The following is a 26,384-nucleotide window of genomic DNA, read 5'->3' as shown; positions in this document are numbered from 1 at the left end:
AGATTGGATAATGCAGATTGCTGAGCTGGTACAAGGATGGGCTGGTCATTCTGCCTTGAGTGTATCCGGATCATTGGGAAAAGGAGCAGTATAATCAGGCCTGACTCTACTGTGTCAATGCATTTCAATGGGGGTAATTGTGTCTGTTTGGGGGCAAAAGCTGGATGGTTGAGGTTGAATTGCAGAGTCCAGTTGGTGGGAGTAATTAGAATATGTGGGTGGTGGTGTTTTCTGGTCAGTTCTGGGTTGGAAGATGGTTCTAACAGTCAAGGTGTTTGATAGGTCAGATGGGAGGGGGGGGGGGGGGGTGGGCGGTAGAGGGTGGGGCTGGAATTGGATGATCCATGATGTATGTTTGTCATTTCAGCTGACAGGGTTCAGAGGGTCTGCAGGTTTGTGGGGCTGGATCTGGAGGTTAGCTTACTCACTCGGTCACTGAGTATTCAGAAGGTAATGTGTGGGTTTGGACAGTAATCACATGGACAAAGGAACAGACTGATAGATGGGAAAGGGGACTCAGTGTGTGTGATGATGCTATCAGGAGTTTAGTTACCCAAGAGGTGGTTGAAGCCTAGATTTAGCAAACAGCTACCAGGAAACTAACAAGGACTTTGCAATGTCTGTGACTGAAACTCAGTGCAGAAGGCAGAGGATTGTTTTGAAATGTCTAAATAAACCAAGGTACGATATCACAGGCTGGGGAGCTGGTACACAGGGAGCTGGGTGTTAAGCCTTGGGTGTTCTTGATGGTCAGGGAGAAGGGTCGACAGAGGGTCATGGGAATTTGAAATGTGCAAGTCATATCATCAGGATTTCCATATTTATCTTACTTACATCTCTAATCTTTAGTGATCCAGGGGCTATGATAGTTCCAAAATATCCCATTCACTTCCATCTGTGTTTCAAATGTCAGCACAGAGAAAATATTCACTGTCCTGTGTCCTCAGCAAGATTTTATTGCTCACTGTACAAAGTATTTATTGTTGAAATAAAACCAATTCTAGAAACAGGTGCATTGTTCATTGCAGTTTATTATGTTCAGAGGGAAGGGCAGACTAAACTCAATGATGAAACATTCTTGCAATCAATTTATTTTGTTTGTTTGCCTTGTTCTGAGCCAATGGAAATGCATTATTTTCAATTGTAGTTTGATTTGGCTTGGTAGCTGGGCTTTAATTGCAAAACCCTCATATCCATTCCCCAAATTTACACAGGCTTTAACTGCTTAAACTGTAGCCATTTGAATAGGATCTGGCCCTTGTACAAAACTTGAACATGAACATCAGTCCTGAGCCACCAGAACAGAACTAGGGGGAGGTTCTGTCCTTCAGAGGAGACCTTAAATTGTCATGAAAACTGAACATTGAACTCAAAATGTTAACTCTGTCTGTCTGTCTGTCTCTCTTTCCACAGACGCTGCAAACTTGCAGCATTCCCTCAGCACTTACTCTTTTTCCTTGTTTTAAATTGTCTCCCACCTGCACTCTCAAATGTCTTTATTGTTTAATGTATCAGCCATGGATTACTTGTGAACAGTGTGCCCTAAGACACAGATATGAACGGCTTTATCTTCAGATCTGACTAAAGGCAAAAACTGTGGATGTTGGAAATCAAAACAAACATCGAAAATGCTGGAGAAACTCAGCAGGTCTGACAGCATCCGTGGAAAGAGAAACAGAGTTCTGAGGAACAGTCACACTAGACTCAGTGTTAACTGTGTTTCTCTTGCCTCAGATGTTACCAGAGCCTCTGAATTTCTCAGGCATGTTTTGAATTTGGTTCTTTCAGATCTCCAGTTCCATCTGCAGTTCTTTGTTTTCCTTTCTATTTGCAATATATTATAAAATATTTCAAAACACAAAATAAAGCCCCATTTCCGATTCAAAAACTGCAGTCATTCCAAAAACAAAAAAGACTCAGCAGGTCTGGCAGCATCTGTGGAGAGAAATCAGGAGTTAATGTTTTGGGTTTCAGTGATCCTTGCTCAGAACAAAATCTGTCAATGATTTTTCTTACAAACGAGCACAATATAACAAATAACCATTAATATTCCAGGAGGCACATTCCCCCTTTAAGTCAAGGTTCCAAAAAGACACACCTAGATAATTATTAACTGCTTTCAAATAATTAGGACAAAACATTAGTTCAAAATCTCATATGTTTTACACACACATATATTTTACATCGGGTCTTTTGTAGCATCTCCCAGTTGAGGCGACCTGCAAATACATCCAAGCTGTTACTGATGCCTCTTTCTCCAGATTAGACTTGTTTATATCATTCACCCATAACAAGGAGAGCCAAGCAACCTGGGCAGTGGGATTCTCTGCCATCACTACCTTCCCCCTGCTGTCGGGTGCCATAGCCTGTACCCATGTTACTTTCAGACTGCTCAATCACCAACCTGCAGAGCTGGAGAGTGGAAAGGTTTTGTCACTTCAACAATGTTTAACTTATATGGAACCATCGATGCCAGAGTTTGGAGGATTGTTTCAGACCGTCTTGGAGCTGCCGTGATGTTGATGTAGAAGACAAGTCCCGAGATCCTGCCTCCTGCCAAAGGCCTTGGGCGACAGAAGAAGAGCTGCAGGGAATTAAATGAAAAATTCTCTAAATTTGCTTCATAACATGTTTCTTTTCTTGTTATTCTTTCCTGGGATGTGGCTTTTTTGGTAAGGCTGCCATTTGTTTTCCATCCATTATTACCTTTGAACTGAGTGTCTTACTTGACTATTTCAGATGTCAGTTAAGAGCCAACGTAATTGCCATGGATCTGGAATTTCACTAATAAACTGGTAATCTGAGAATCAACATGGTTATATGGTCATCATAGGCTAGTTTTTAAATCCAGATTTTATTGAATTCATATTTCACCATCAGCTGTGGTAGTATTCGACACCATGATTTCCAGAACAGTGGGTTAGTGCTCAGGATGGCCACATGACAATAATGCCATAAGAAACAGGAACAGGAGTAGGCCCTTAAGCTCTTGATCCTGCTCCACTATTCAATAGGATCGTGACTGATCCAACATTCCTCACTTTCACCTTCCTGTGTTTTCCCTGGAAGCCTTGATTCCCTGACTGATCAAGAATCTATCCATCTCAGCCTAAAATATACACAAGGACTCTGCCCCCACAGGCACTGTGACAAGGACTTCCAAAGACACAAAGAGAAGAAATTCTTCCTCGTTTCAGTCTTAAACTGGCAACCCTTGATTCTGAGACCATGCTTTCTGGTCCTCGACTCCCCCATGATGAGAAACCTCCTCCCAGCATTTTCCCTATAAAACCCCTCAAGAATTCCATATTTTTCAATTAGATCATTCTTCTAAGTTCCAGTGAGTAGACTCCCAACCTGTTTAGCATTTGCTATTTAGACAATCCCTGCTCTCTGGGGATTAGCCTAGTAGACGTTCTCTCAACTGCCTCCAATGAAATTTCCCCAAACAAAGGGACCAAACCTGCCCACATTACTCGAGACTGATAGAAGTTTATAAAAGAATGATGGGTATGGATAGAGTTAATGCTCGTTGTCTTTTCCCAAGGGTGGGCATTTCAAGACGAGGGGGCACATTTTTAAAGTGAGAGGAAAGAGATTTTAAAAAGATGAGGAACTTTCTTTATGCATAGGGTGGTTCGCACGTGGAATGAACTTCCTGAGAAAAGGGAGGATGTGGGTACAATTATAAGGTTTAAAAGACATTTGGATAAGTACATGAGTGGGAAAGGGTTGGAGGGCTCTGGGCCATGAGCGGGCAGGTGGAACGTGTTTAGTTTGGGATAATGTTCGGCAAGGCTTTGTTAGACCGGACAGTCTGTTTCCATGTTGTATGGCTCTATGTGGTCTCACCTGTAAGTATTCCCTACTCTTACACTCCAATCTCCTTGAAATAAGGGTCTATGAATGTTATCAAGCTGCTAGTGCGTCCCTGAGGCAACGGCAAAATGAAGATACAACACTGCCCATGCTTCCACCAGGGCCATAGTTGAACAATCATAACTCAACCACTTCAAGATGAGTTGGAAGCTCCAGTGGGGCATTGCAGTATCGATCAGAAATGGGGCACTATGCCTTTCTCAAGTGCAGTCGACAAACAGGGTGTGGACTGTAGACAGGGGAAATAGGGGATCAGCAGTAATCTTCTGAGAGTGAAGATGAAGATAAACACAAGGACATAGAACAGGGTGAACATACATGAGAGCAGACATACCTACATTATAGGGTAATGCACTGTCAAAGACAAGAAAACAGAAAGAACCGAATTGCAACACACGTCTAGGATGAATAAACTGGGTTTAGACTTCCTCATGTATAATTGTTTTTGGTTATATGGTAACAACCATGGTTCAGGCAAAATATATGTGGACCAAGTTATTTTTGTAATCATCCAACATTCCTGTTGTTGAGTAAATGTTTTCTTAATCATATTAATGTATGCTTGGTGAAGGTAAAGGTAAAGTCCACATAGTCTGAGTAGACCATGGGTTGTTCTCATTACAGAGAGATGTGTATGCTCAGTTTGTACTGTTTAGTATCTACACATCATAGACCCTTCAAACTGTTGAGAAGATAGCAGCAGCAGTCAGTGAGAAAGGGACACTAACATAGCTTGCTGCTAAAGTTCGGTAGTTTTATAGCCTGTAGTCAAAATATGTAATTCAGTGTAATGTCATCTCTCACAATAGTAAGTTAAGAGCATTCCTGAGGCATTTTATAAGAATGATCCCAGGAATGAAAGGCTTGTCACATGAGGAGTGGCTGAGAACTCTGGGTCTGGACTCAATGGAGTTCAGAAAAGTGAGGGAGATCTGATTGAAACTTACAGAATACTGAGACCCCATGGTAGACTGGATATGGAAAGGTGTTTCCACGAGTAGGAGAGACTAGAACCAGAGGACATAGCCTCAGAATGAAAAGGTGATGCTTTAAAGCTGAGAGAAGCTATAGACCGGGAAGCCTGACATTGGTGGCTACTTGGGTGCCCATGCGGGTGCCCATGGTCCCCAGCTATGCCTGCCTCTTCGTAGGATATGTGGAACAGTTCATCTTCCGCAGCTACACTGGCACCACCCCCCACCTTTTCCTCCGCTACATCGATGACTGTATCGGCGCTGCCTCGTGCTCCCACAAGGAGGTTGAACAGTTCGTCCACTTTACCAACACCTTCCACCCCGACCTCAAATTCACCTGGACCACCTGAGACTCCTCTCTCCCCTTCCTAGACCATTTCATTTCTATCTCAGGCGACCGAATCAACACGGACATTTACTATAAACCAACCGACTCCCACAGCTACCTAGACTACACCTCCTCCCACCCTGCCCCCTGTAAAAACGCCATTCCATATTCCCAATTCCTTTGTCTCCGGCGCATCTGCTCCTAGGAGGACCAGTTCCAATACCGTGCAACCCAGATGGCCTCCTTCTTCAAAGACTGCAATTTACCCCCAGACATGATCGACGATGCCCTCCACCGCATCTCCTCCATTTCCCGCTCCTCCGCCCTTGAGCCCCACTCCTCCAATCGCCACCAGTACAGAACCCCACTGGTCCTCACCTACCACCCCACCAACCTCCATATACAGCATATCATCTGCCGTCATTTCCGCCACCTCCAAACGGACCCCACCATCAGGGATATAGTTCCCTCCCCTCCCCTATCAGCATTCCAAAAAGACCACTCCCTCTGTGACTCCTTCGTCAGGTCCACACCCCCCACCAACCCAACCTCCACTCCCGGCACCTTCCCCTGCAACCGCAAGAAATGCAAACTTGCGCCCACACCTCTCTCCTTACTTCCCTCTAAGGCCTCAAGGGATCCTTCCATATCCGCCACAAATTCACCTGCATCTCCACACATATCATTTATTGCATCCACTGCACCCGATGTGGCATCCTCTATATTGGGGAGACAGGCTGCCTACTTGCGGAACTTTTCAGAGAACACCTCTGGGACACCCGGACCAACCAACCCAACCACCCCGTGGCTGAACACTTCAACTCACCCTCCCACTCCACCAAGGACATGCAGGTCCTTGGACTCCTCCATCACCAGACCACAGCAACACGACGGTTGGAGGAAGAACACCTTATCTTCCGCCTAGGAACCCTCCAACCACAAGGGGTGAACTCAGATTTCTCCAGTTTCCTCATTTCCCCTTCCCCCACCTTGTCTCAGTCAAATCCCTCGAACTCAGCACCGCCTTCCTAACCTGCAATCTTCTTCCTGACCTCTCCCCCTCCACCCCCACTCCCATTCCAGCCTATCACCCTCACTTTGATCTCCTTCCACCTATCGCATTTCTAACGCCCCTCCCCTATCCCTCCTCCGAACCTTTTATCTTAGCCTGCTGGACACACTTTCCTCATTCCTGAAGAAGGGCTCATGCCCGAAACGTCGATTCTCCTGCTCCTTGGATGCTGCCTGACCTGCTGCGCTTTTCCAGCAACACATTTTCAGCTCTGATCTCCAGCATCTGCAGTCCTCACTTTCTCCTCAATTGAGTCAAGATTAGGTTAGGAGAACTGGTTGGCATGGACAAGTTGGATTGATGGGACTGTTTCTGCATTGTATATCTCTATGACTCTGTAACCCCCTCCACCTAGTTCACTCCTCCCTATCTCTGTAACCTCATCCAGCCCTGACACATTCCCTATCTCCAGAACCTCCTCTACCCCCTACACCCCACCCTATCTCTGAAACCTCCTCCAGTCCCAATAACCCTGTCTTAGCTGTAACATCAATGCTCATTATCACTCCATGATGTCAGCCCTCCTGCGATTCCAGCCTCTTGGCCATCCCCTAATTCCATCACTCCACCGGCCTTCAGCTGCTTGGGCCCTCCATGTTATCATCTCATGAGACTTTGAGCAATTTGCATTTCCCTTCTCTGATGAATCCTGTCCATTTTTTTCCTGGAAACAATGTTATACCTGTTGTGGATTTACTACAGTAATTCAGGAAGGGTCCCTCAACAGCACCTTGTAAACCCAACATCAATATCATCTTGAAGGCAAGGCCAGCAATATGACGCAACACTACTCCTTCTGCAGTTACTCTCCACTCCACCCTTAATCCCAACTTTGAAAATAATCATCCTTCCTTCAGTTTTTCTGGGACAGAATCCTGGAACTCTCTCCCATGTGACTTTCTTAAAACGCAAGGACAGTAGAGTTAAAGAGGAGAGTTTGTTATCATTTATGCCGGAGAGATTAGGGGGATGGGTAACAAGGCTGTCCCAGTCAGTGATGCCCACTTCATGTGAATCCACAAACAAGTATATCATTGTGATGTTCCATGGGAATGCACATTACATTCCTGTTCTGAGGGATACACAAGAACAGTAGGAAATGAGACTTGGTTGAATTAGTCAAAGAGCCAAGATGTTTCACATCAGTGTTTTAGCGAGATGTGGACAGTTACAAGGTGAGTCAGGGTGAAACAATACCTGCTGGAGTGTGATGACCTTCATTGTTCAGCTCTCTGAATATTGGAGTTGGGATGGTGTGCTGAGGTTGGACAGGAAGTTGGTAAGACCAGTTCTGGAAGACTGTGTCCTGTTCTGCTCACGCTGCTGTAGGAAGGATATTATTAAACTGGAGACGGTTCAGAAAAGATTGACCAGGATGATGCCAGGAGTACAGGGTTTGAGATATAAAAATAGACTGGAGAGGCTGGGGACATTTTACAAAGAACATTACAGCACAGGAACAGGCCCTTCAACCCTCCAAGCCTGCACTGACACATTTTGCCTTCCATATTAAAACTGTCTTCACTTACAGGATCCGTATTCCCCTGTTCCCTTCCTATTCATGCCTGCTGCTGGATGCTTCTTGAAAACTCCAATTGTGTCTGCTTCCATTGTCTGTTCTGGCAGTGTGTTCCATGAACTCACCACCCCTTCCATGATAAACATGCCTCACATATCTCTTTTAAACACCCCCCCCCCCCGACCCCTCCACCTTGAACCTGTGTCCCCGAGTAACTGACTCTTCCACCCTGGGAAAAGGCCTCATACTTTCCACCCTATCCATGCCATTCACAATCTTATAAACTTCTATAAGGTCGCCCCTCAACCTCCTGCATTCCAGTGAACACAAACCCAGTCTATCCAATCTTTCTTCACAGGTAAAATCCCCCATTCCAGACAACGTCCTGGTAAACATTTTTTGTCCCCTCTCTGAAGGATCCACATCAGAACTGAATGTGTTTTTCACTGCAGCATAGGAAATTGAGGGGTGACCTTGCTGAGGTTTATAAAATCATGACAGTGATTGATAAGGTGAATGACAAGGATCTTTTCCCTAGTGTGGGGGAGTCCAGACTCAGGGCCATGTTTGTAAGGTCAGAGGAAAAAGATTTAAAGATTGAGGAGCAACTCTTTTCCCAGAGTGGTTTGTGATGGAATGAACTTCCAGGCGAAGTAATGTATGTGGGCACAGTTACAATGTTTAAAAGATGCCATCTCTCGATGCCAGTCGTTTTTTTTCTCCATTCTGTGCTACTGAATGCCAAAATTTCTGTGACATGCATTTCCGGAGGACTAACATGGCAAGGGAGTACACGTTAAATAGGAGGACCCTGGCAAGCACAGAAGATTAGACGGATCCTGGTTTGTGTGTTCCAGCCATCCGTGAAGGCAGCAGGATAGGCAGGTAAGGGAATTAAGAAGGGTCAAAGCCACTGAATACATGAGCAGGGAGGTGTCATGTTGGAGCTTTACAGGATTTTGGTGAGGCCACAGCTGGAATACTGTGTGCAGTTCTGGTCACCACATTATAGGAAGGATGTGATTGTACTGGAGGGGGTGCAAAGGAGAACCACCAGGATGTTGCATTAGATTGAGCATTGCCTAAACCTGCAGTGTGTGTGTGTGTGTGTGTGTGTGTTTGGCTATGGTAACCCACCTAGCCTGCACATCCCTGGACATTATGGGCAATTCAGCATGGCCAATCTACCTAACTTGAACATCTTTGAAATCAGAGCACCTGAAGGGTATCCAAGCAGACAACATGCAAAACTCCACATAGCCACCCAAGGCTGGAATCAAACTCTGGTTCCTGGCACTGTGCTCCAGCAATGCTAACCTCTGAGCCACTCTTGGCCAGGGGATTTTTTTTTGGATTCATATCAACTTGCTGTGCTCAGATTCACAGCTTTATTATGAATGGTCAAATCACCATAATTCCAATTTCGCATGAGAGAGAGAGAGATGACGGGTGGTGAAGTTTGATTTAATTTGACTTACTATTGTCACTTTTTTTCAAATAAATTCATGGGATGGGGGCACCATTGGCCAGGTCAGTGTTTATTGACCATCCCTAATAGCCCAGAGGGCAGTTAAGAGTCACAGTACAAACAGGTCCTTCCCGTCTTCTGGTCCTCTCTTCATCCAAGGGTTACCCCTCCCACATTGTTGTGGGCTCGATGGAAGGTTCCTTCCTGAAAGAGCATCTCAGCCCAGGTTGGGGCGTGGGTTATTGGGCTTGGCTGGCTCTGTGTTCTCTCTGGTTGTCGGTTCTCCGATCGCGATCCTCTCGTTTACTTCACCCGGGCGACATCGGTCCAGGAACGGCCGGAGAGAAGCAGAGACCGGGAAAGGAAACGCCTGTAGCCAAGCAGGCAGACAGGAGCGAGAGGAGCCCGGACTCCGAGAGAGCAACAACGGAACATTGGCTGGGTATCATCCAGAGGAGGGCGGGAGGAGTTACTGAGAGAGACAGAGGGAGAGGAGTTACTGAGAGAGGGAGAGAGTTACCGAGAGAGGGAGAGAGGAGTTACCGAGATAGAGTGTTACCGAGTGAGGGAGGAGAGGAGTTACTGAGGGACAGAGAAAGAGAGAGAGGAGTTAATGTGTGTGTGAGAGAGAGAGGAGTTACAGAGGGAGAGGGGTGAGTTAGTGGAGGAGAGGGATTACGAAAGGGAGAGGGATTATAGAGGGAGAGGGGTTACAAAGGGGTAACGGAGAGAGGGAGAGGTGTTAAAGTGGAGATAAATTCCAGAGGGAGAGCAGTTCCGGGGGAGAGGGAGTGAAAGTCGGAGTCATTCGTTGAATCTTGGGGAAAATGAAAGACAAGAGTCTAACAAGGAGAGGGGACTGGCTGCTGCGACCTCTCCAGCAAATTGCAGTCACTCCTTCCCCACGGCCTGGTGGAGGCAGTGCTGCCCAGCACAGAGAGCATCCATTCTGCATTTGCCTATCGCCTATAGGCTGGGGACACTGCCCTCTGGAAAGCGCTATGCCCAAGCTGAGCCAGCATTGTACCCGCTGGTCCTGCCTCTGTGCGTGTGTGCTCAGTGTGGTCTTGTTGTGCCAATAGCTGCTGGCCCAGAGAGGAGGGGGCCGGCTGACCCTCAGGCTGATGAAACCAGGCGCCAGTCCAATACAGGAACACCTTCTCCAGTCGAGGAGAACTCCACCTGCTGGCAGATCATCCAGGGGGACAGGCAGGAGGTGGAAAGGACCCTCCTCAACTTCATTACTGTCTCCCTCAAGCACCAAGCCGTCACTGAGGGAGATTATCTGAACATGACCCGAAATTGCAGATCGTTTGTGAGGGCCCGCAAGTATATCACTGTCCCCCTGAGCCCTGAGGAGGAACACTTCCCTTTGGCTTACTCCATGGTCATCCACCAGAGCATTGAGATGTTCGAGAGGCTTCTACTGAGCATTTATGCCCCACAGAATGTCTACTGTATCCACGTAGACCGCAAATCCCCGAGTCAATTTCATGCGGCCGTTCGGGCCATCGCTTCGTGTATCCACAATGTCTTTGTCGCAGCCAAGCTGGAGTGGGTCACCTATGCTGGCTGGAGCAGAGTTCAGGCAGATCTCAACTGCATGAAGGAGCTGCTGGAGAGCCCTGTTCCCTGAAGGTACTTCATCAACGTGTGTGGCCAAGACTTCCCCCTGAAGACCAACCGGGAGATAGTCCGCAGCCTCAGAGCTCTGAACGGCTCCAACGTGATTGAGTCGGATCCTGCACCAGGGTTCAAAAATGTAACCGCCTTCCTGTCTGCTGGGCCTCTCTCCATCCAAGTGTTTCCATCCTCCCTCCCTCCAACATCTCTCTCTCTCCCCCCTCCAGTTCTTTACTCCTGCCTGTTACAAAGGGGAAACGGAAGGGTAACCCCTTTGTAACCTCTCTCCTTCTATAACCCCTCTCCCTTTTGTAATCCCTTTCCTCCACTAATTTATCCCTCTCCCTCAGTAACTCTTCTCTCTCCCTCTGTAACAAAAGAGAGACAGGTTTGTTAAAACAGTTCAATTGCATGGAGGGAGGTTCAGCATGTACAAAGGAATATAGAGGAGTTGGAGAGTTGAGCTGCAAACAGAATAGAAGGGCAATTGACGTTTCAGGTCGGAAACTTGCATCAGAACCCAGGGAGAGGAAGGGGCTGCAGAATGGGGGTGTGGGACTGGGGAAAGGTAGGTGGGATGGCGATTGGTGGATGCAGGGAGAAGGTGGCTGTGATTGGACAGTGGGTGGGGTGGAGCAGATGGGTGGAAGGGAACATGGTCAGGTGAAAGGGTTGGGGTAGAAAGAGGGGCTGAGCCTGGGATAAGGAGGGATATAGACTGATTACGAGAGTATACGGGAATGTAGGTAGGTTAAGAGTGTAGGAGAAAGTGAGGACTACAGATACTGGAGATCAGAGTCAAGAGTGTGGCACTGGAAAAGCACAGCGGGTCAGGCAGCATCTGAAGAATCAATGTTTCGGACATAAGCCCTTCATCAGGAATGAGGTTTGTGGACCAGGGGGCCGAGAGATAAGTGGGATGGGTGTGGGGCTGGGGGTGGAAGGTAGCTGGGAATGTGATAGATGAAGGTATGGGGGGGAGGTGGAAGGTCAAGTGGACAGGTGGGAAGGAAGATGGACCAGTCAGGAGGGTGATTCTGAGTTGGAGGCTTGGGACTGCGATAAGGTGGGGTGGGGAAATAATGAAACTAGTGAAATCGACATTGCAACCAGACAGATCAGGGTTCCAAGGTGGAATATCCAGGCGTCAGGACCTGCATTCCCTTGGTGGGAGGGGGAGTTAAAGTGTTCAGCCACGGGGTGGTGGGGTTGGTTGGTGTGGGTGTCCCAGAGATGTTCTCTGAAACAATCCGCAAGTAAGAGTTCTGTCTCCCCGATGTAGAGGACACCACATTGGGTGCAATGGATGCAGTAGATGACATTGGTGGAGGTACAAGTATATTTGTCAGATGTGGAAGGATCCTTTGGAGCCTTGGACGGAGGTGAGGGGGGAGGTGTGGGTGCAGGTTTTGCACTGTTCAGAGGCCAGGGAAGGTGGGTTGGTGAGGGGTGTGGATCTGACAAGGGAGTTGCAGAGGGAATAGTCTCTGAAATGCAGATGGACTGCAGAGGGAAATATGTCCCTAATGGTGCGGTCTGTTTGTAAGTGGCAGAAGTGGTGGAGGATAATGCAATGTATCCAGATGTTGGTGGGGTAGAAGGTGAGGACCAAGGGGTTCTGTCCCTGTTGCGTTGGGAGGGGTGTGGTTCAAGGGTGAAGGTACAGGAAATGGAACAAATGCACTGGAGGGCATTGTCAATCATGTGGGAGAGGAAATTGTAGTTTTTGAGGTAGGACACCATCTGGGATGTTCTGTGGTGGAATTGGTCCTCCTGGGTATAGATGCAGCAGAGGCAGAGAAATTGGGAATAAGGGATAGTGTGGGAGGAGGTGTATTCCAGGTAGCTGTGGGAGTTGGTGGGTTTGTAGTAGATGTCCACAGTTAGTCAGTTGCCAGAGATGGAGATGGAGATGGAGATGGAGAGGTCCAGGAAGGGGAAGGAGGTGTCCGAGATTGTCCGGGTGAATTTGAGGTCAGGTTGGAAGGTGTTGGTAGAATTAGAATTAATGAACTTTTCAACCACCTCATGCAAACACGAGGTAGTGCCAATCCAGTCATCAATGTAGTGGAGGAAAAGGTGAGGAATGGTGCTGATGGATGAAGAGGCAGGCATAGTTGGGGCCCATGTGGGTGATTATGGCTACCCCTTAAGAGTTAAGAGTGAACAAAAAAGAATTTAAGTTTGGTTCAGAGCATGTGAAGGATTGTTCTTAGGTTGATAGTGAAATAGTCTCACAAACTTGATTGAGTTTTTTGAAGTAATAAAGAGGATTGATGAGGGCAGAGCGGTAAATGTGATCTATATGGGTTTCAGTAAGGTATTCAACAAGGTTCCCCATGGGACACTGATTAGCAAGGTTGGATCTCATGGAATACAGGGAGAACGAGCCATTTGGATACAGAACTGGCTCAAAAGGTAGAAGACAGAGGGTGGTGGTGGAGGATTGTTTTTCAGACTGGAGACCTGTGACCAGTGGAGTGCCATAACGATCGGTGCTGGGCCCTCTACTTTTTGTCATTTACATAAATGATTTGGATGAGAGCATAAGAGGTACAGTTAGTAAGTTTGCAGATGACACCAAAATTGAAGGTGTAGTGGACAGCGAAGAGTGTTACCTCAGATTACAACAGGATCTGGACCAGATGGGCCAATGAGCTGAGAAGTGGCAGATGGAGTTTAATTCAGATAAATGCGAGGTGCTGCATTTTGGGAAAGCAAATCTTAGCAGGACTTATACACTTAATGGTAAGGTCCTTGGGAGTGTTGCTGAACAGAGACCTTGGAGTGCAGGTTTATAGCTCCTTGAAAGCGGAGTCGCAGGTAGATAGGATAGTGAAAGCAATGTTTGGTATACGCTCCTTTATTGATCAGACTATGGAGTACAGGAGTTGGGAGGTCATGTTGCGGATGTACAGGACATTGGTAAGGCCACTGTTGTAATATTGCGTGCAATTCTGGTCTCTTTCCTATTGGAAAGATGTTGTGAAACTTGAAAGGATTCCAAAATGATTTACAAGGATGTTGCCAGGGTTGGAGGATTTGAGCTATAGGGAGAGGCGGAACAGGCTGAGGTGGTTTTCCCTGGAGTGTTGGAGGCTGAGGGGTGAGCTTATAGTGGTTTACAAAATTATGAGGGGCATGGATAGGATAAATAGATAAAGTCTTTTCCCTGGGGTCGGGGAGTCCAGAACTAGAGGACATAGGTTTCGGGTGAGAGGGAAAAGATATAAAAGAGACCGAAGGGGCAACATTTTCATGGAGAGTGTGGTACGCGTATGGAATGAGCTGCCAGAGGATGTGGTGGAGGCTGGTACAATTGCAACATTTAAGAGGCATTTGGATGGGTATATTAAGAGGAAGGGTTTGGAGGGATATGGGCCGGGTGCTGGCAGGTGGAACTGGATTGGGTCGGGATATCTGGTCGGACCGAAGGATCTGTTTCCTTGCTGTACATCTCTATGACTGTAAGTGGGTACTGCAGATGCTGGAGATTACAGTCAAGATTAGAACAGTGTTGGAAGAGCATAGCAGGTCAGGCAGCATCCGAGGAGCAGGAAACCCCGACATCAAGAATAACTTCACAGAGACCATTGTCCAGTCACCAACTCACCATTTTGTTTACACATGGAGTCCTTGACACGGATGCAGCTTCCTCAGAGCCAGCTCAGAGTGAACAGAACATCTGATCATCCTGTTTATTTTTTTTTCAGAAGCAGCCTCAGGAGTAGCAGTCGAAGTGGTCCCCAGGTGTAGCTAGGCCCAGGCAGCAGCAGCAGGGGTGCAGGCACGGTCCAGGCTTCAGTAGCAGGAGCAGGACCAGACTGTAGCAGTAGTGTGGTAGTAGCTGCCTGTACAGCTGAGCACAGCTTCAAATTAACAGAAATAAGCAGAAAGAAACCCCAGAAAACAAATCACAACAAACTATGAAAAAAAAATTAAAAATAAACTCCTCCTCAGTAGGAAGAGACCAACAGCAGCACATAAGACACACTGAAGCTGTTTTGAAGTCAGTCTCCTCAAGAGGATTGAAGAGTCCTTCATATGCTGATCCAGCTTCCCGAGAGCCAGCTCTCAGTGAGCAGATCCCTTGACATGCCTGTTTATTTTTCTTCCACTACCACCCGACAGCAGTCATGCTTATTTTTCCCTAGTACCCATGTCATATGTGTGTAGGTGTTTTTCACTGCATCTGACAAGTGTGTAAATCTTAATTTATGTGGGAAATAGAACTCACTCACTTCAGTAATTTCAGTCCAAGACAAGATCTGCTGCAGCAGTATCATCTGATATACTCTTGCAAGAATGGTGTCTACAGGGTAGGCGCACAGTACAAACCCTTGATACAATTCATTTCCCTTTCCCTCCTCCCACGACTCTAAACCCAGTGCCCATTCCTCTTGTTTATCTCTTGCCTTATCTGGCCTTGTGCGTAACAGTACAGGTTTTGCTTGGCCATTTCACCACATCCCTCTGTGGTCTATTGTTAGTGTATATCCTCCTTCACTGCCATCTGCTTCCTTGCTTGCTAAAGCAACATTTCCTCTCATTCTTCGTCCACACTGAGCCTTATGACCTCTTGATTGTGGTTTTTGTTTTTGCAGAAGCGGGAAACAGATGCTTATAACTGTTTGTACAAGTATATCTAGCTTAACCTACACTCCCCTTCCTCTTTCATGATTCAGCTTTGTGATTTTCGCAGACAACATTAATAATTGCTCCTCACAATTTATATTCCTTCACCAGGAAGAAAGGAAACAGACAGTCCTGTTTATTTATATTTTATTAAACAATTCACAGTTTATACAAACAATTACATTTATAGCTGTATACAGAGAAATAGCAATTTTACAAGGGAGGGGAATGACAAGCCCCAAATCCTGACATTCAACCGGTTTTTAGGGAAATGAGGACAAACCTCAAACCCCAGTTTCAATCATTACAAACAGTAACAATGACATTCATACATATAAGACAGTCCACTTGTGTAAGAAACAGTGCATACAATACAGACCCCCAAAAAACCAGCAAGTCTTCCCACCCACCCCCACCCCAATCCCTCCCACCTTCCGGCCGCTCTAAGGCAGCCCGCCCCTACATACCTTCCGGCTCTCGATCCGCCCTGACACACCTTTCGACCACCTCGAGGACAGCCTGCCCCGTTACCCGCCCGGGGCGGCAGCGCTGAGGACTGCTTCTGGCTCTCTGTCTGCCCCTACTTACCACTGGGCTCTCATCACCCCAATGCACCGTCCGGCCAGTGGACTACCCCGACACACCTTCTGGCACCTCTAGGACAGCCCGTCACCTTCCCAGGGACGACAGCGTGCAGGGTAGACCACAAGCCTTCTGGATCTCAGCCTGCCCCTATGCGCCTTCTGGCTCTTGGCTGCTCTGAGAAATCTTCTGACCACCTGCAGGACAGCCCATCCTGATCACCCCTTCTCAGGACAACTGCGCTCAGAATGGCCTACCCACCTACTGGCTCTAGGGGCAACTGGCATCAGGGTGGCCTACCCACCCTCTGGTTCTCGGGGTGACAGCTTTCAGGACGACCCATGAACGTCCCAGCTCACAGTAAGGCCTGCCAGACCCAGAGACACACAAGACAGTGCAGGTGATAAGCCCAACAAGAAACTCAGTAGAGTTAATTGTGAAAAAACAGAGTCTTTTCTGGTACACAGAGATTAAATATAGAGTCTTCAAAAAAATAGAGTTCTCAGGAACAGAGTCCACTCCAGTTTACAACATGTTTTGTCAGAAATCGAGTCCACTGCTAAAAACAGGGTCTCCAACCAAGGGCAGAGTCCACTCCCAAAGGCAGCAAATGCACACCCCACAGCACACAGGTGTTCAGTCTCCATGGAGTCCTGGCACATCCTTGGAGAGCCAGGCCCACTCACAGGAACACAGTACATTGTAAAGGTGGTTAACTCACAGGGGTTTTGGTCCATTCCTGAAGGGAAGGTCTTCTCCCAAACTCCAGGATACAGCAAGTGCTCACCTCCCAGCACACACACAGGTGTTCAATCTTCAGAGGCCCAGTCTGAGGGCTAGGCCTCCCCATAGGAACAGCTCCTCTGATAAAATGTATGTCTTCCACAAGGGCTCAGTCCAAACAGTGAGGACACATACAAAAAACAAAACTAGAGTCCAAGGGCTAAGCCCTACCACAAAATTAACATTGTCCTTTTCTCAAAAGTGAAGAAAAGAGTAACACACAGACTATAACCAGTCAGTGAAACAACAGTCCCCTAATGAGAACTGAGTTACACCCGAAACACAGTATGTGCATCAGGAGTTTAACAATCAGTCCTCCCTAAAGGAATGCCAGTTAACAAACTGGCTAAATAATTCAGCCAGTTCAGGAATCAGGTTTCCGCCATACAAAAAACAAGCAGAAACCAACAGTAACACACTGACTGTGACCCAGCCAGCACAGAGTCAGCCCCTAAATCAAGAAGACCTCTGAATCTCCTGTTTATAAATTTTATTAAACAGTTACAAAACAATTTACAAAAACAGTTAACATTTACAACTGTATACAAGAGACAGAAATTTTACAAGGGAAAGGAGCATTCCCCTGTTTATTTTATTAAACAAGTACAAAAAAGAGGTGACTGCACAACAGTTAACATTTACAGCTGCATACATCAGCAATTTTACAAGGGAGAGGAGCAGCAAAGCTAGGCCCCAAACCTTACCGTTCAACCAGTTTACAGGGAATTGAGGACAAACCACAAATCCCAGTTTCAAATATGAAAAGACAGCAACAATGACATTTATGCATAAGACAATCCTGTTACATTAAAAAGTGCAGATAATACAGACCCAGCAAGCCCCCGTCCCTCCCACCTTCCAACCACTCTCAGGCAGCCCACCCCTACACGCCTTCCGGCTCTCGGTCTGCCCTGACACACCTTTCGACCACCTCTAAGACTGTCCGCCCCAGTACCCACCTGGGGTGACAGCGCTGAGGACGGCTACCCATCTTCTAGCTCTCGGTCTGCCCCTATGTACCATTGGGCTCTCACCCACCCCGATGGGCCATCTGGCCAGTGGGCTATCCTGGCACACCTTCGGCCGCCTCTAGGACAGCCTGTCCCCTTCCCTGGGACGACAGCGTGCAGGGTAGCCCACAAGCCTTCTGGATCTCAGCCCGCCCCCTACGCGCTTTCTGGCTCTCGGCTGCTCTGACACAGCTTTCGACCACCTCTAGGACAGCCCGTCCCGATTACCTCTTTTCGGGACAACAGTGCTCAGAACGGTCTACCCACCACCTAGCTCTCGGGGAGACTGTCATCAGGGTGGCCGACCCACCCTCTGGCTTTTGGGACAGCCTACCAACCTTCAGGTTCACAGGATGGCTTACCCACCCTCCGGCTCTCAGGGTGACAGCTTTCAGGACGACCCATGAGCCTCCCAGCTCACAGTAAGACCTGCCAGACCCAGGGACATGCAAGACAGTGCAGGTGATAAGCCCAACAAACCATATGACACTTAATTACCAACAAACAGAGTCCTTTCTAGTCCAGAGTCCATTAGTACAGACATTTTTCTTCAAAATGTAGAGTCCATTTCCAGGCCAGAGGGGTGGAGAGAGTGCCATACAAGGCCTTGATGAGACCACATCAGAATCAGTCTGTACATTTTTCTCTCATTTAAAACATAAATTAATTACATTGACAGCAAGTTTCACCTGCCTTTTTCCTAGGATGAAGGGTTTATCTTATGAAGGAAGGTTGAACAAATTGGCTTTTACACATTTAAGTTTGGAAATCTGAAAGATCTTTTTGAAATGTATAAGTTTCTCTGAGGGGACATGGTAAGGTGGTTGCTGGGACATTGCTTTCTCTTGTAGGTTTGACAAGATGTTCTGTAGAATAAGATATCGTCAGAGTCCTACAGCACCGAAACATACCCTTTCGTCCAACTCATCCATGCCAACCAGGTATCCTAATTGGAACTAGTCCCCTTATCCTGTGTTTGGTCCATATCCCTCTAAACTTGTCCTATTTATGTCATCTGTTAAATCTTGTGATTGTACCCACTACAACAATTCTTTTTGGCAACTTGCTGTGTATTTGCACCACCCTCAGGTCTCACCTTAAACCTATGCCCTCTGGGTTTGGACTCCCCCATCCTGGGGCTATTCACTTTTATTGATTTCCCCCACAATTTTATAAACCTCTATATGGTCACCCTTCACCCTCCAATACTCCAGTGAGAAACGTCCTAGCCTATCTAGCCTCTCCTTATAACTGCAGTCCTGGCAACATCTTTGTAAATCTATTCTGCATCCTTTGCAGTTTAACAACACCCTTCCAACAGCAGGGCGATCACAAATTTACCCAGTACTCCAAAAGTGACCTCACCAATGCCTTGCAGAATTATTTTCCCCTGAGAGGGCTGTTGCACTGTGTAAATCTCTTCTGTACGAAGTTGTGAAGGCTGAGTTGATGAAGTTATGAAAGGGTGAGCAAGGTGACCTTTTTTTTAAAAAAAGATAAGGACCCCGGGGCAAACGATAGAAATGTGGAATTGAAATTGCAACCAGAAGAGCAGTGATCTTCTTGAATGGTGGAGCAGACTTGAAGGGACGAATGGCTGACTTATGCTATGATATTGGTGGAGACAGGTTATGCCTTAGTTTAAATAAAGAGGAGGGAGTTTTCTGACCACTCAGCTAAGGGCTTTGGTGTCCCTCCTGATAACATGAACCTTGAAGTTAATCTCCCTCTGCGCCAGTCACAGAATTAAAGAATTCTTGCGGAAGGATGCCATTCAGTTCATCGTGTCTGTAATTATTCCACATCTAGTACCAATCTCCTGCATTTCCACATTCAGCTCTGGCAACATCTTGTAAATCTTTTCTGAACCTTTTCAAGTTTCACAACATCCTTCCTATAGCAGGGAGACCAGAATTGCATGCTGTATTCCAGAAATTGCCAAACCAATGTCCTGTTCAGCCACAGCATGACCTCCCAACTCCTACACACAATGCACTGACCAATAATGACAAGTGTAGCAAACGACTTCTTCACTACCCTGTCGATCTGCGACTCCTTTTTCAAGAAACTATGAATCTGCATTCCACGATCCCTTGTTTCATCATCACTCCCCAGACTTTACCATGAAGTGTATTATTCCTGCCTTGATTTGCCTTTCCAAAATGGAGCACCTCACATTTATCGACATTAAACTCCATCTGGCACTCCTCGGCCTATTATCCCATCTGATCAAGATCCCGTTGTACTCTGAGATTGACTTGAAATATTACTCTGGATGTAGGTTTGCTTGTTAAGCTGGAAGGTTCATTTTGAGATGTTTTGTCACCATACTAGGCAACATCATCAGCGAACCTTCCAACTCAGCGAGCAAAACCTACATCTAGAACCTCAACCTGAACTACAAAAATTCTCAAACCTTGCTGAAATATTAATGTCATGTATAATCGAGTTACAGTAAAAAATGTTGTCTTATGTGCTTTACAGTCAGATATTGATAGGTTAAGTTGGCAAAAATGTTGGCAAATGGAGTGCAATGTGGGAAAATGTGAAGTTGTTCATTTGGAAGGGAAATCAAAAGAATAGAATATTATTTAAATGGAGAAAGCTTCAGAAAGCTGCAACACAAAGGGACTTGGGGGAACTAGTGAATGAAACGAGGAAAGCTTGCACACGAGGGCAGCAGGTAATTGGGAAGACTAATGGAATGTTGGACGAAAACAGAAATTTCTGGAGAGACTCAGCAGGTCGGGTAGCATTCATGGAGAGAAAACAGAGTCAATGTTTCGAGTCTGGTGACCTTTCTTTAGAACTGAAGTGGAATGTTTGCCCTTATTTGAAAGGGGGTTGGAGTATAAAAGTCAGGAAGTCTTACTGCAACTGTGCAAGGTGCTTGTGAGAGCACATCCGGAGTACTGTGAGCACTTCTGGTCACCATATTTAAGAAAACATGTTGTTTCATTGGAGGAAGTTAAGAGAATGTTCAGTGGGATGGCCCCATTATGGAGTGATTGTCTTAAAAACAAAAGGCTAAACAGGATTCTACTCACTGGAGTTTAGAAGAATGAGAGGTAACCTCATTGAAATGGACAGGATTAAGGGGTTTGACTGGGTAAATGCTGAAAGGATGTTTCTCCTCATGGGAGAGTCCAGGACCGGGGGGGGTATTGTCTCAGAATAAAGGGGCACCAGTTTAAGACTGAGATGAGGTGGAATTTCCTCTCTCAGAAGGTTGTGAATCTTTGGAATTCCTTGCCACAGAGAGCTGTCCTTGTATATATTTAAGGCTCAGATGGATAGATTCTTGCTCAGTTGGGGAATTAAGCGTTACGGGGATAGGGCAAGAACATGGACTTGAGGAATGTTGAATCAGCCATGATCCTAGTGAAGCTGGCTTGAGGGACCAAATGGCCGACTCCTGTCCTGACTTGCTAATGGTCTTACATTTACTGATGAACCTGTTCAAAGATGTTATCGCACAACTCTGGAACAGAAGCGACTTGAACCTGGGTCTCTGAGGCTCACTCCGCATGGATCCTAGTTTACTTTATATCATGCACTTGACATTCATGCTGGTAGTTATGGCTGCAATTCACACCAACCTGCCTTAGATCAAATTAATGAAGCGAAGCCAGTGCAGGTTTTCAAAAGGTAAGTCTCCAACCTCGCATCATGCATTGATGAAGTAGCTGAGAATTTGAATGCAGAGAATGTTGTCTGAACTGGATTCAATGAAGTGTTTCACTAGGCACTAGATAAAAACGGCTGGACAACAAAATTGACAACACAAGCCCTGATTCATGGATCTTGTTTTGGACGAGAGGTTGGTAGGTTGGTAGGTGGGAATGATCCATCCAGCTGGGACATATAAACATCAAGACCCGGAGCAGGAGAAGATGATTTGGCCCTCCATGAGGCCCACCATACTATATGATCATAGCTAATTCTCTATCTCAACACTTTTTCCCCATGCCTTTGATGCTTTTGAAACCCTAAATATTTGTTAATCACATTCTTGGACATATTCAATGACTCAAACTCCACAGCTTTCCATAACTTCACTATCGTGTCAGTTAAATGTTTCCGTAACTCAGCCCTAAATAGATGACTGCTTTTACTCAATATGTCAGTGATATCAATCTTGGAGTATGTGGCAGAATGCCCATATTCGGGGCAATGATAAACCTGGAGGATTGGCAAATGGTGAGGATGATGTGAATTGTCCAGAGTCACCACAATGAACAGACAGCATCCAGTCAGAGGTGAATACAGAAGAGTGTAAGGTGCTATGTTTTGGGAGAAGGATGTGGAGAGGTAATAGAAATGTAATGGCACAATCGTAAAGAGTGCGCAGGATTAGAGGGATCTGGCGATAAACATTCATCAACATTAGAAGATGGGGGAGGCCATAAGAGGGTAGAAAAGCAGAAGGCTTCATAAATAGAGGCATTGATGCCAATAAATGGTTGAGTTATGCTGCATGTCGAGTTGGTTTAGCCCCAGTTGGATTGTTGTGGTCATTTCCGGTGACTATAAAACGATGTGAGGGCCCTCAGGACAGGGAGGAGATTTCGCAGAATGGTGCCAGGATTTAAGTTGGATGGCACAGTTGGAAAGGTCAACGATGCTCCCATTGGAACAAAGGAGATTGGGGTGAGGTTTATTCAATGGGTACAGGGTGAGCACTCGGTAATGAAGACAAGGAAATATACTTCACTGTTCACCGATTGTACAAGTGCAATGGAATGCAGATGTAAGATTTTGGGTTAGAGGCATGGTGGGGAGATCTGAGGATTTGAAACGTAAAGGAAGCCTAAACTACATTTGTATGAGATGATGGCAAGTTCCGATGTAAGTTGGAAAAAGAAAATCTGCTCCCATACATACAAGGAACAAGAGTAGGCCATTGGCCCTTTTGATCCTGTTCCACCATCCACATTCCTGCATACCATCTATCCTCCCCTTGGTAACCAAGGATCCATATCTCCCATGCATGATGCCACAAGGACCGAGGATAAAAGATATCTTTGATACAATGTAAATAAAGTGTCTTGTGTCTTGCGGAAGGAGAGCACAGTGGCTCAGTGGTTAGCACTGTTGCCTCACAGTGCCAAAGACCTGGGTTCGATTCCAGCCTTGGGCGATTGTCTGTGTGGAGTTTGCACATTCTCCCCGTGTCTGCGTGGGTTTCCTCCGGGTGCGCTGGTTTCCTGCCACAATCCACAAAGATGTGCAGGCCAGGTAGATTTTTCGTGCTAAATTGCCCATAGTGTTCGGGTACATTAGTCAAGGGTAAATATCGGGTAGGATAATGGGTGTGGATGGGTTGCTCTTCAGAGGATTGGTGTGGACTTGTTGGGCCAAATGGCCTGTTTCCATACTGTAGAGAATCTAATGTGTGGTGTCCTTCACTCTGAGGGAGGAGCTTTGGATTCAAGTCCTACTCCAGGAGCTGATGGCCATAGGAAGGTGTCTTCATTGCTTTTGTGAGACACTCAAGGGTATGGGCCAAGTGCTGCAAAATGGGATGAGAATAGTTCGAAGCTTGTCTTTTTGACCAGTGCAGACACGATGGGCTGAAGGGCAACTTATTATTTTGGTGCTCTAAACCTCAATAACCAGAGAGCATGGAGTCACAGCATCATCCAGTATGGAACAGACCCTTCAGTTCAACCTGTCTGCGCTGACCAGTCATCCCAATCTGACCTAGTCCCATTTGCCAGCCTTTGGCACATATCTCTCTCACCTATTCCTATTCATGTCCACATCTAGATGCCTTTTAAATATAGTCATTGTACCAGCCACCTCCACCACCTCTTGGTAGCTCATTCCAGGCACACATCACCCACTGCATGAAAAAGTAACCCCTCAGGTCTTTCCCCTCTCACCTTAAACCTATGCTTCTAGTTTTGGACTCCCCCACCGTTGGGAAAAGACCTTTCGCTATAGAGCCGACCTGGAAGGAATCAAAATGGGGCAAGAACAGAAAAGGAGGTCAGCTAAACAATTTTGAGCAGCAACAGAGAAGTGCAGCCAAGCACGTAAGCAAGCTAGCTAGCTTACTGAAACTGGCTCCCATTAAGTGAGAAGGCAGGAAGACCGAAACAACACTCAACAGGTGTTGTAGAAGTTTAAGGTCAATGATCTAATGCTAAACGTCATGTACCTAGATCAGGATCTGATTGATCAGTTGTGTTGCTAAGGCTTGAAATCAAAATGTGATTCGTGAAAAGGGAACACTGATTTGTGTGTAAAAGTGTGATTGCAACTGCCTGATTCAGACTCTCCAGGCAAGGGTGGGCTTTGACCCGGCTGGTTGAGTCTTCTTGCATGTATGTGATAAAGGAAGCTGTGTGAAGTGTACTATCATCTGGCTGATTATTTCAACATCTATCCATGCTCCTCCTGATTTTATGAACTTCTGTACGGATACCCCTCAGCTTCTGACACTCCAGGGAAAATAGCCCTAGCCTATTCAACCTCTTACTGTAGCTCAAGCCCTCCAAGCTCGGCAACATCCTGGTAAATCTTTTCTGCACCCTCTCAAGTTTAACAACATCCTTTCTTTCGAAGGGCGACCAGAATTGTATGCAGTATTTTAAAAGTGGCCTCACCAACGTCCTCTACAGACAATAGATCACACTTGATAATGGCAAAGGCATATCAGAGATAATCAAAGATACTCCTACTTATAGACAATAGGTGCAGGAGTAGGCCATCAGCCCTTCGAGCCAGTATCACCATTCATTATGATCATGGCTAATCATCCACAATCAGTATCCTGTTCCTGCCTTATCCCCGTAACCCTTGATTCCACTATCTTTCAGAGCTCTATCCATCTCTGTTACAGCTGCAACATTACATCCCAACTCCTATACTCAATACACTGACCAATGAAGGTAAAGGTATCAAACACCTACTTCACCACCCTGTCTATCTGCAATGCAACTTTCAAAGAACTATATCCCTGCACACCATGTCCTTCTCTCTAAGGCAAAAGCTCTGTGTTCAAGTCCCACTCCAGGAGTTGATGACCACAGGACAGTGTCTCCATTGCACTGGTGAGGCATGAAAGGTGATGTTCCCAGTGCTGGAAAATGAGACTGGAGTAGCAAGGAGCCTGTTTTGCCAGCGCAGACACGATGGGCTGAAGGATCTATTTTTCTGGTGCTCTCAACCTTTATGACCAGAGGGCACAGCTTGAAGTGTATTTTTGGAGCGAGATCCACTGGGAGAGTTTGAGGATGAGTTTTATGTTTGCTCAGGGAATGAGCATTGGGAGATGGTTTGGGAGGCAGGGATATGGGGAAATTGGCAGGTGACTGGCACTAGGCAATAGGAGTGAGAAAGGCCTGAGGGGCTGAATGGCCTTGTTCTCCACTGTAAGGTGAGTAACTGAGAGAAGGAGTGTGCATGGATCTTGCTGGAGCTGGGGGCGAGGAGAGTGCAGAGGAGTTGGGGAGGGAAAAAGCCACAGGTGAAGTTGAAAAGCTATCATTTCTGCTTTCTCGTCTCTCTCAGTCTCTCTTGCACTTGCCTTTTAGAAATGTTGGCAATACCACCACGATACCCTCGACCAAGTCGTCTTGACCGCGCAACTGAAAGACCAGCCGAACATCAGCCCCTCCATCTTCGTGGGCAGCGCCTACTTCATGGCCTCCAGAGAGTTTGTTGGCCATGTGTTTGACAGTGCCGAGATCCAGGCCTTCCTTAAGTGGTCGGAGGACACCTACAGCCCAGACGAGCATGTGTGGGCTATCCTGCACAGAATGCCCAATGTACCAGGCTCCATCCCGTACACCCAAGCAGCCACCAGGACACTTGGCCAGGCAGTAAAGTGGTCCTTTGAGGCTGGTGACGTTGCGAGGGGTGCCCTATACCCTCCCTGCACGGGAAGGTATCGCCACTTGGTTTGTGTGTATGGGGCAGGAGATCTACATTGGGTGGTCCATCAGAGATGTTTCTTTGCAAATAAGTTTGACCCCAACATGGACAACACGGCAGTACAGTGCATGGAGGAATATCTCCGAAACAGGACACTTGGTAAAACTGGGGCTGGGTTAGAGGTTGGTGCAGAGTAAACCTCGGTGATGGTGGTAGGGGTGGTGGGTGAGACATCGGAAACACTGAGAGACTGGGCACTGTGAAACTGGGCACTGTGAGATTGTATAGTATAACACTGGCTGCTGTGGAGGCCAGGCACAGTGAGACTGCATGCTGTAACATGGCCACTGTAACACGAGACAGTGTGAGGCTGGGCACGATAGTGTTGGGCACTGTGGAGATTGGATACCTTAATACTATCCACTGTAACACTGGGTGCTGTGAGACTTAGCACTGTAACATTAGTCACTGTAAGAGTCAAAATGTGTGGTGCTGGAAAAGCACAGCAGGTTAGGCAGCATCCGAGGAGCAGGAGAACCGATATTTCAGGTATAAGCCCTTCATCAGGAATGTGGGGGAGTAAGGGGGTTGAGAGATAAATAGAGTGAGGGTGGGGCTTTTGGGGAAGGT

The 26,384-nt window shown here is 46.7% G+C and overlaps 1 pseudogene; it reads left to right on the top strand.

Moving 5' to 3' along the window:
• Positions 1-9,429: 9,429 nt before the first annotated feature.
• LOC140454383 (beta-1,3-galactosyl-O-glycosyl-glycoprotein beta-1,6-N-acetylglucosaminyltransferase 3-like) lies at positions 9,430-25,951 on the top strand (annotated as a pseudogene).
• The last annotated feature ends 433 nt before the right edge of the window (positions 25,952-26,384 follow it).

This window comes from Chiloscyllium punctatum, chromosome 29 (assembly GCF_047496795.1).
Source record: "Chiloscyllium punctatum isolate Juve2018m chromosome 29, sChiPun1.3, whole genome shotgun sequence".
Lineage (NCBI taxonomy): Eukaryota > Metazoa > Chordata > Chondrichthyes > Orectolobiformes > Hemiscylliidae > Chiloscyllium > Chiloscyllium punctatum.
The sequence above is the reverse complement of the archived record's forward strand: the minus strand, read 5'-3'. Positions and strand labels throughout refer to the sequence as shown.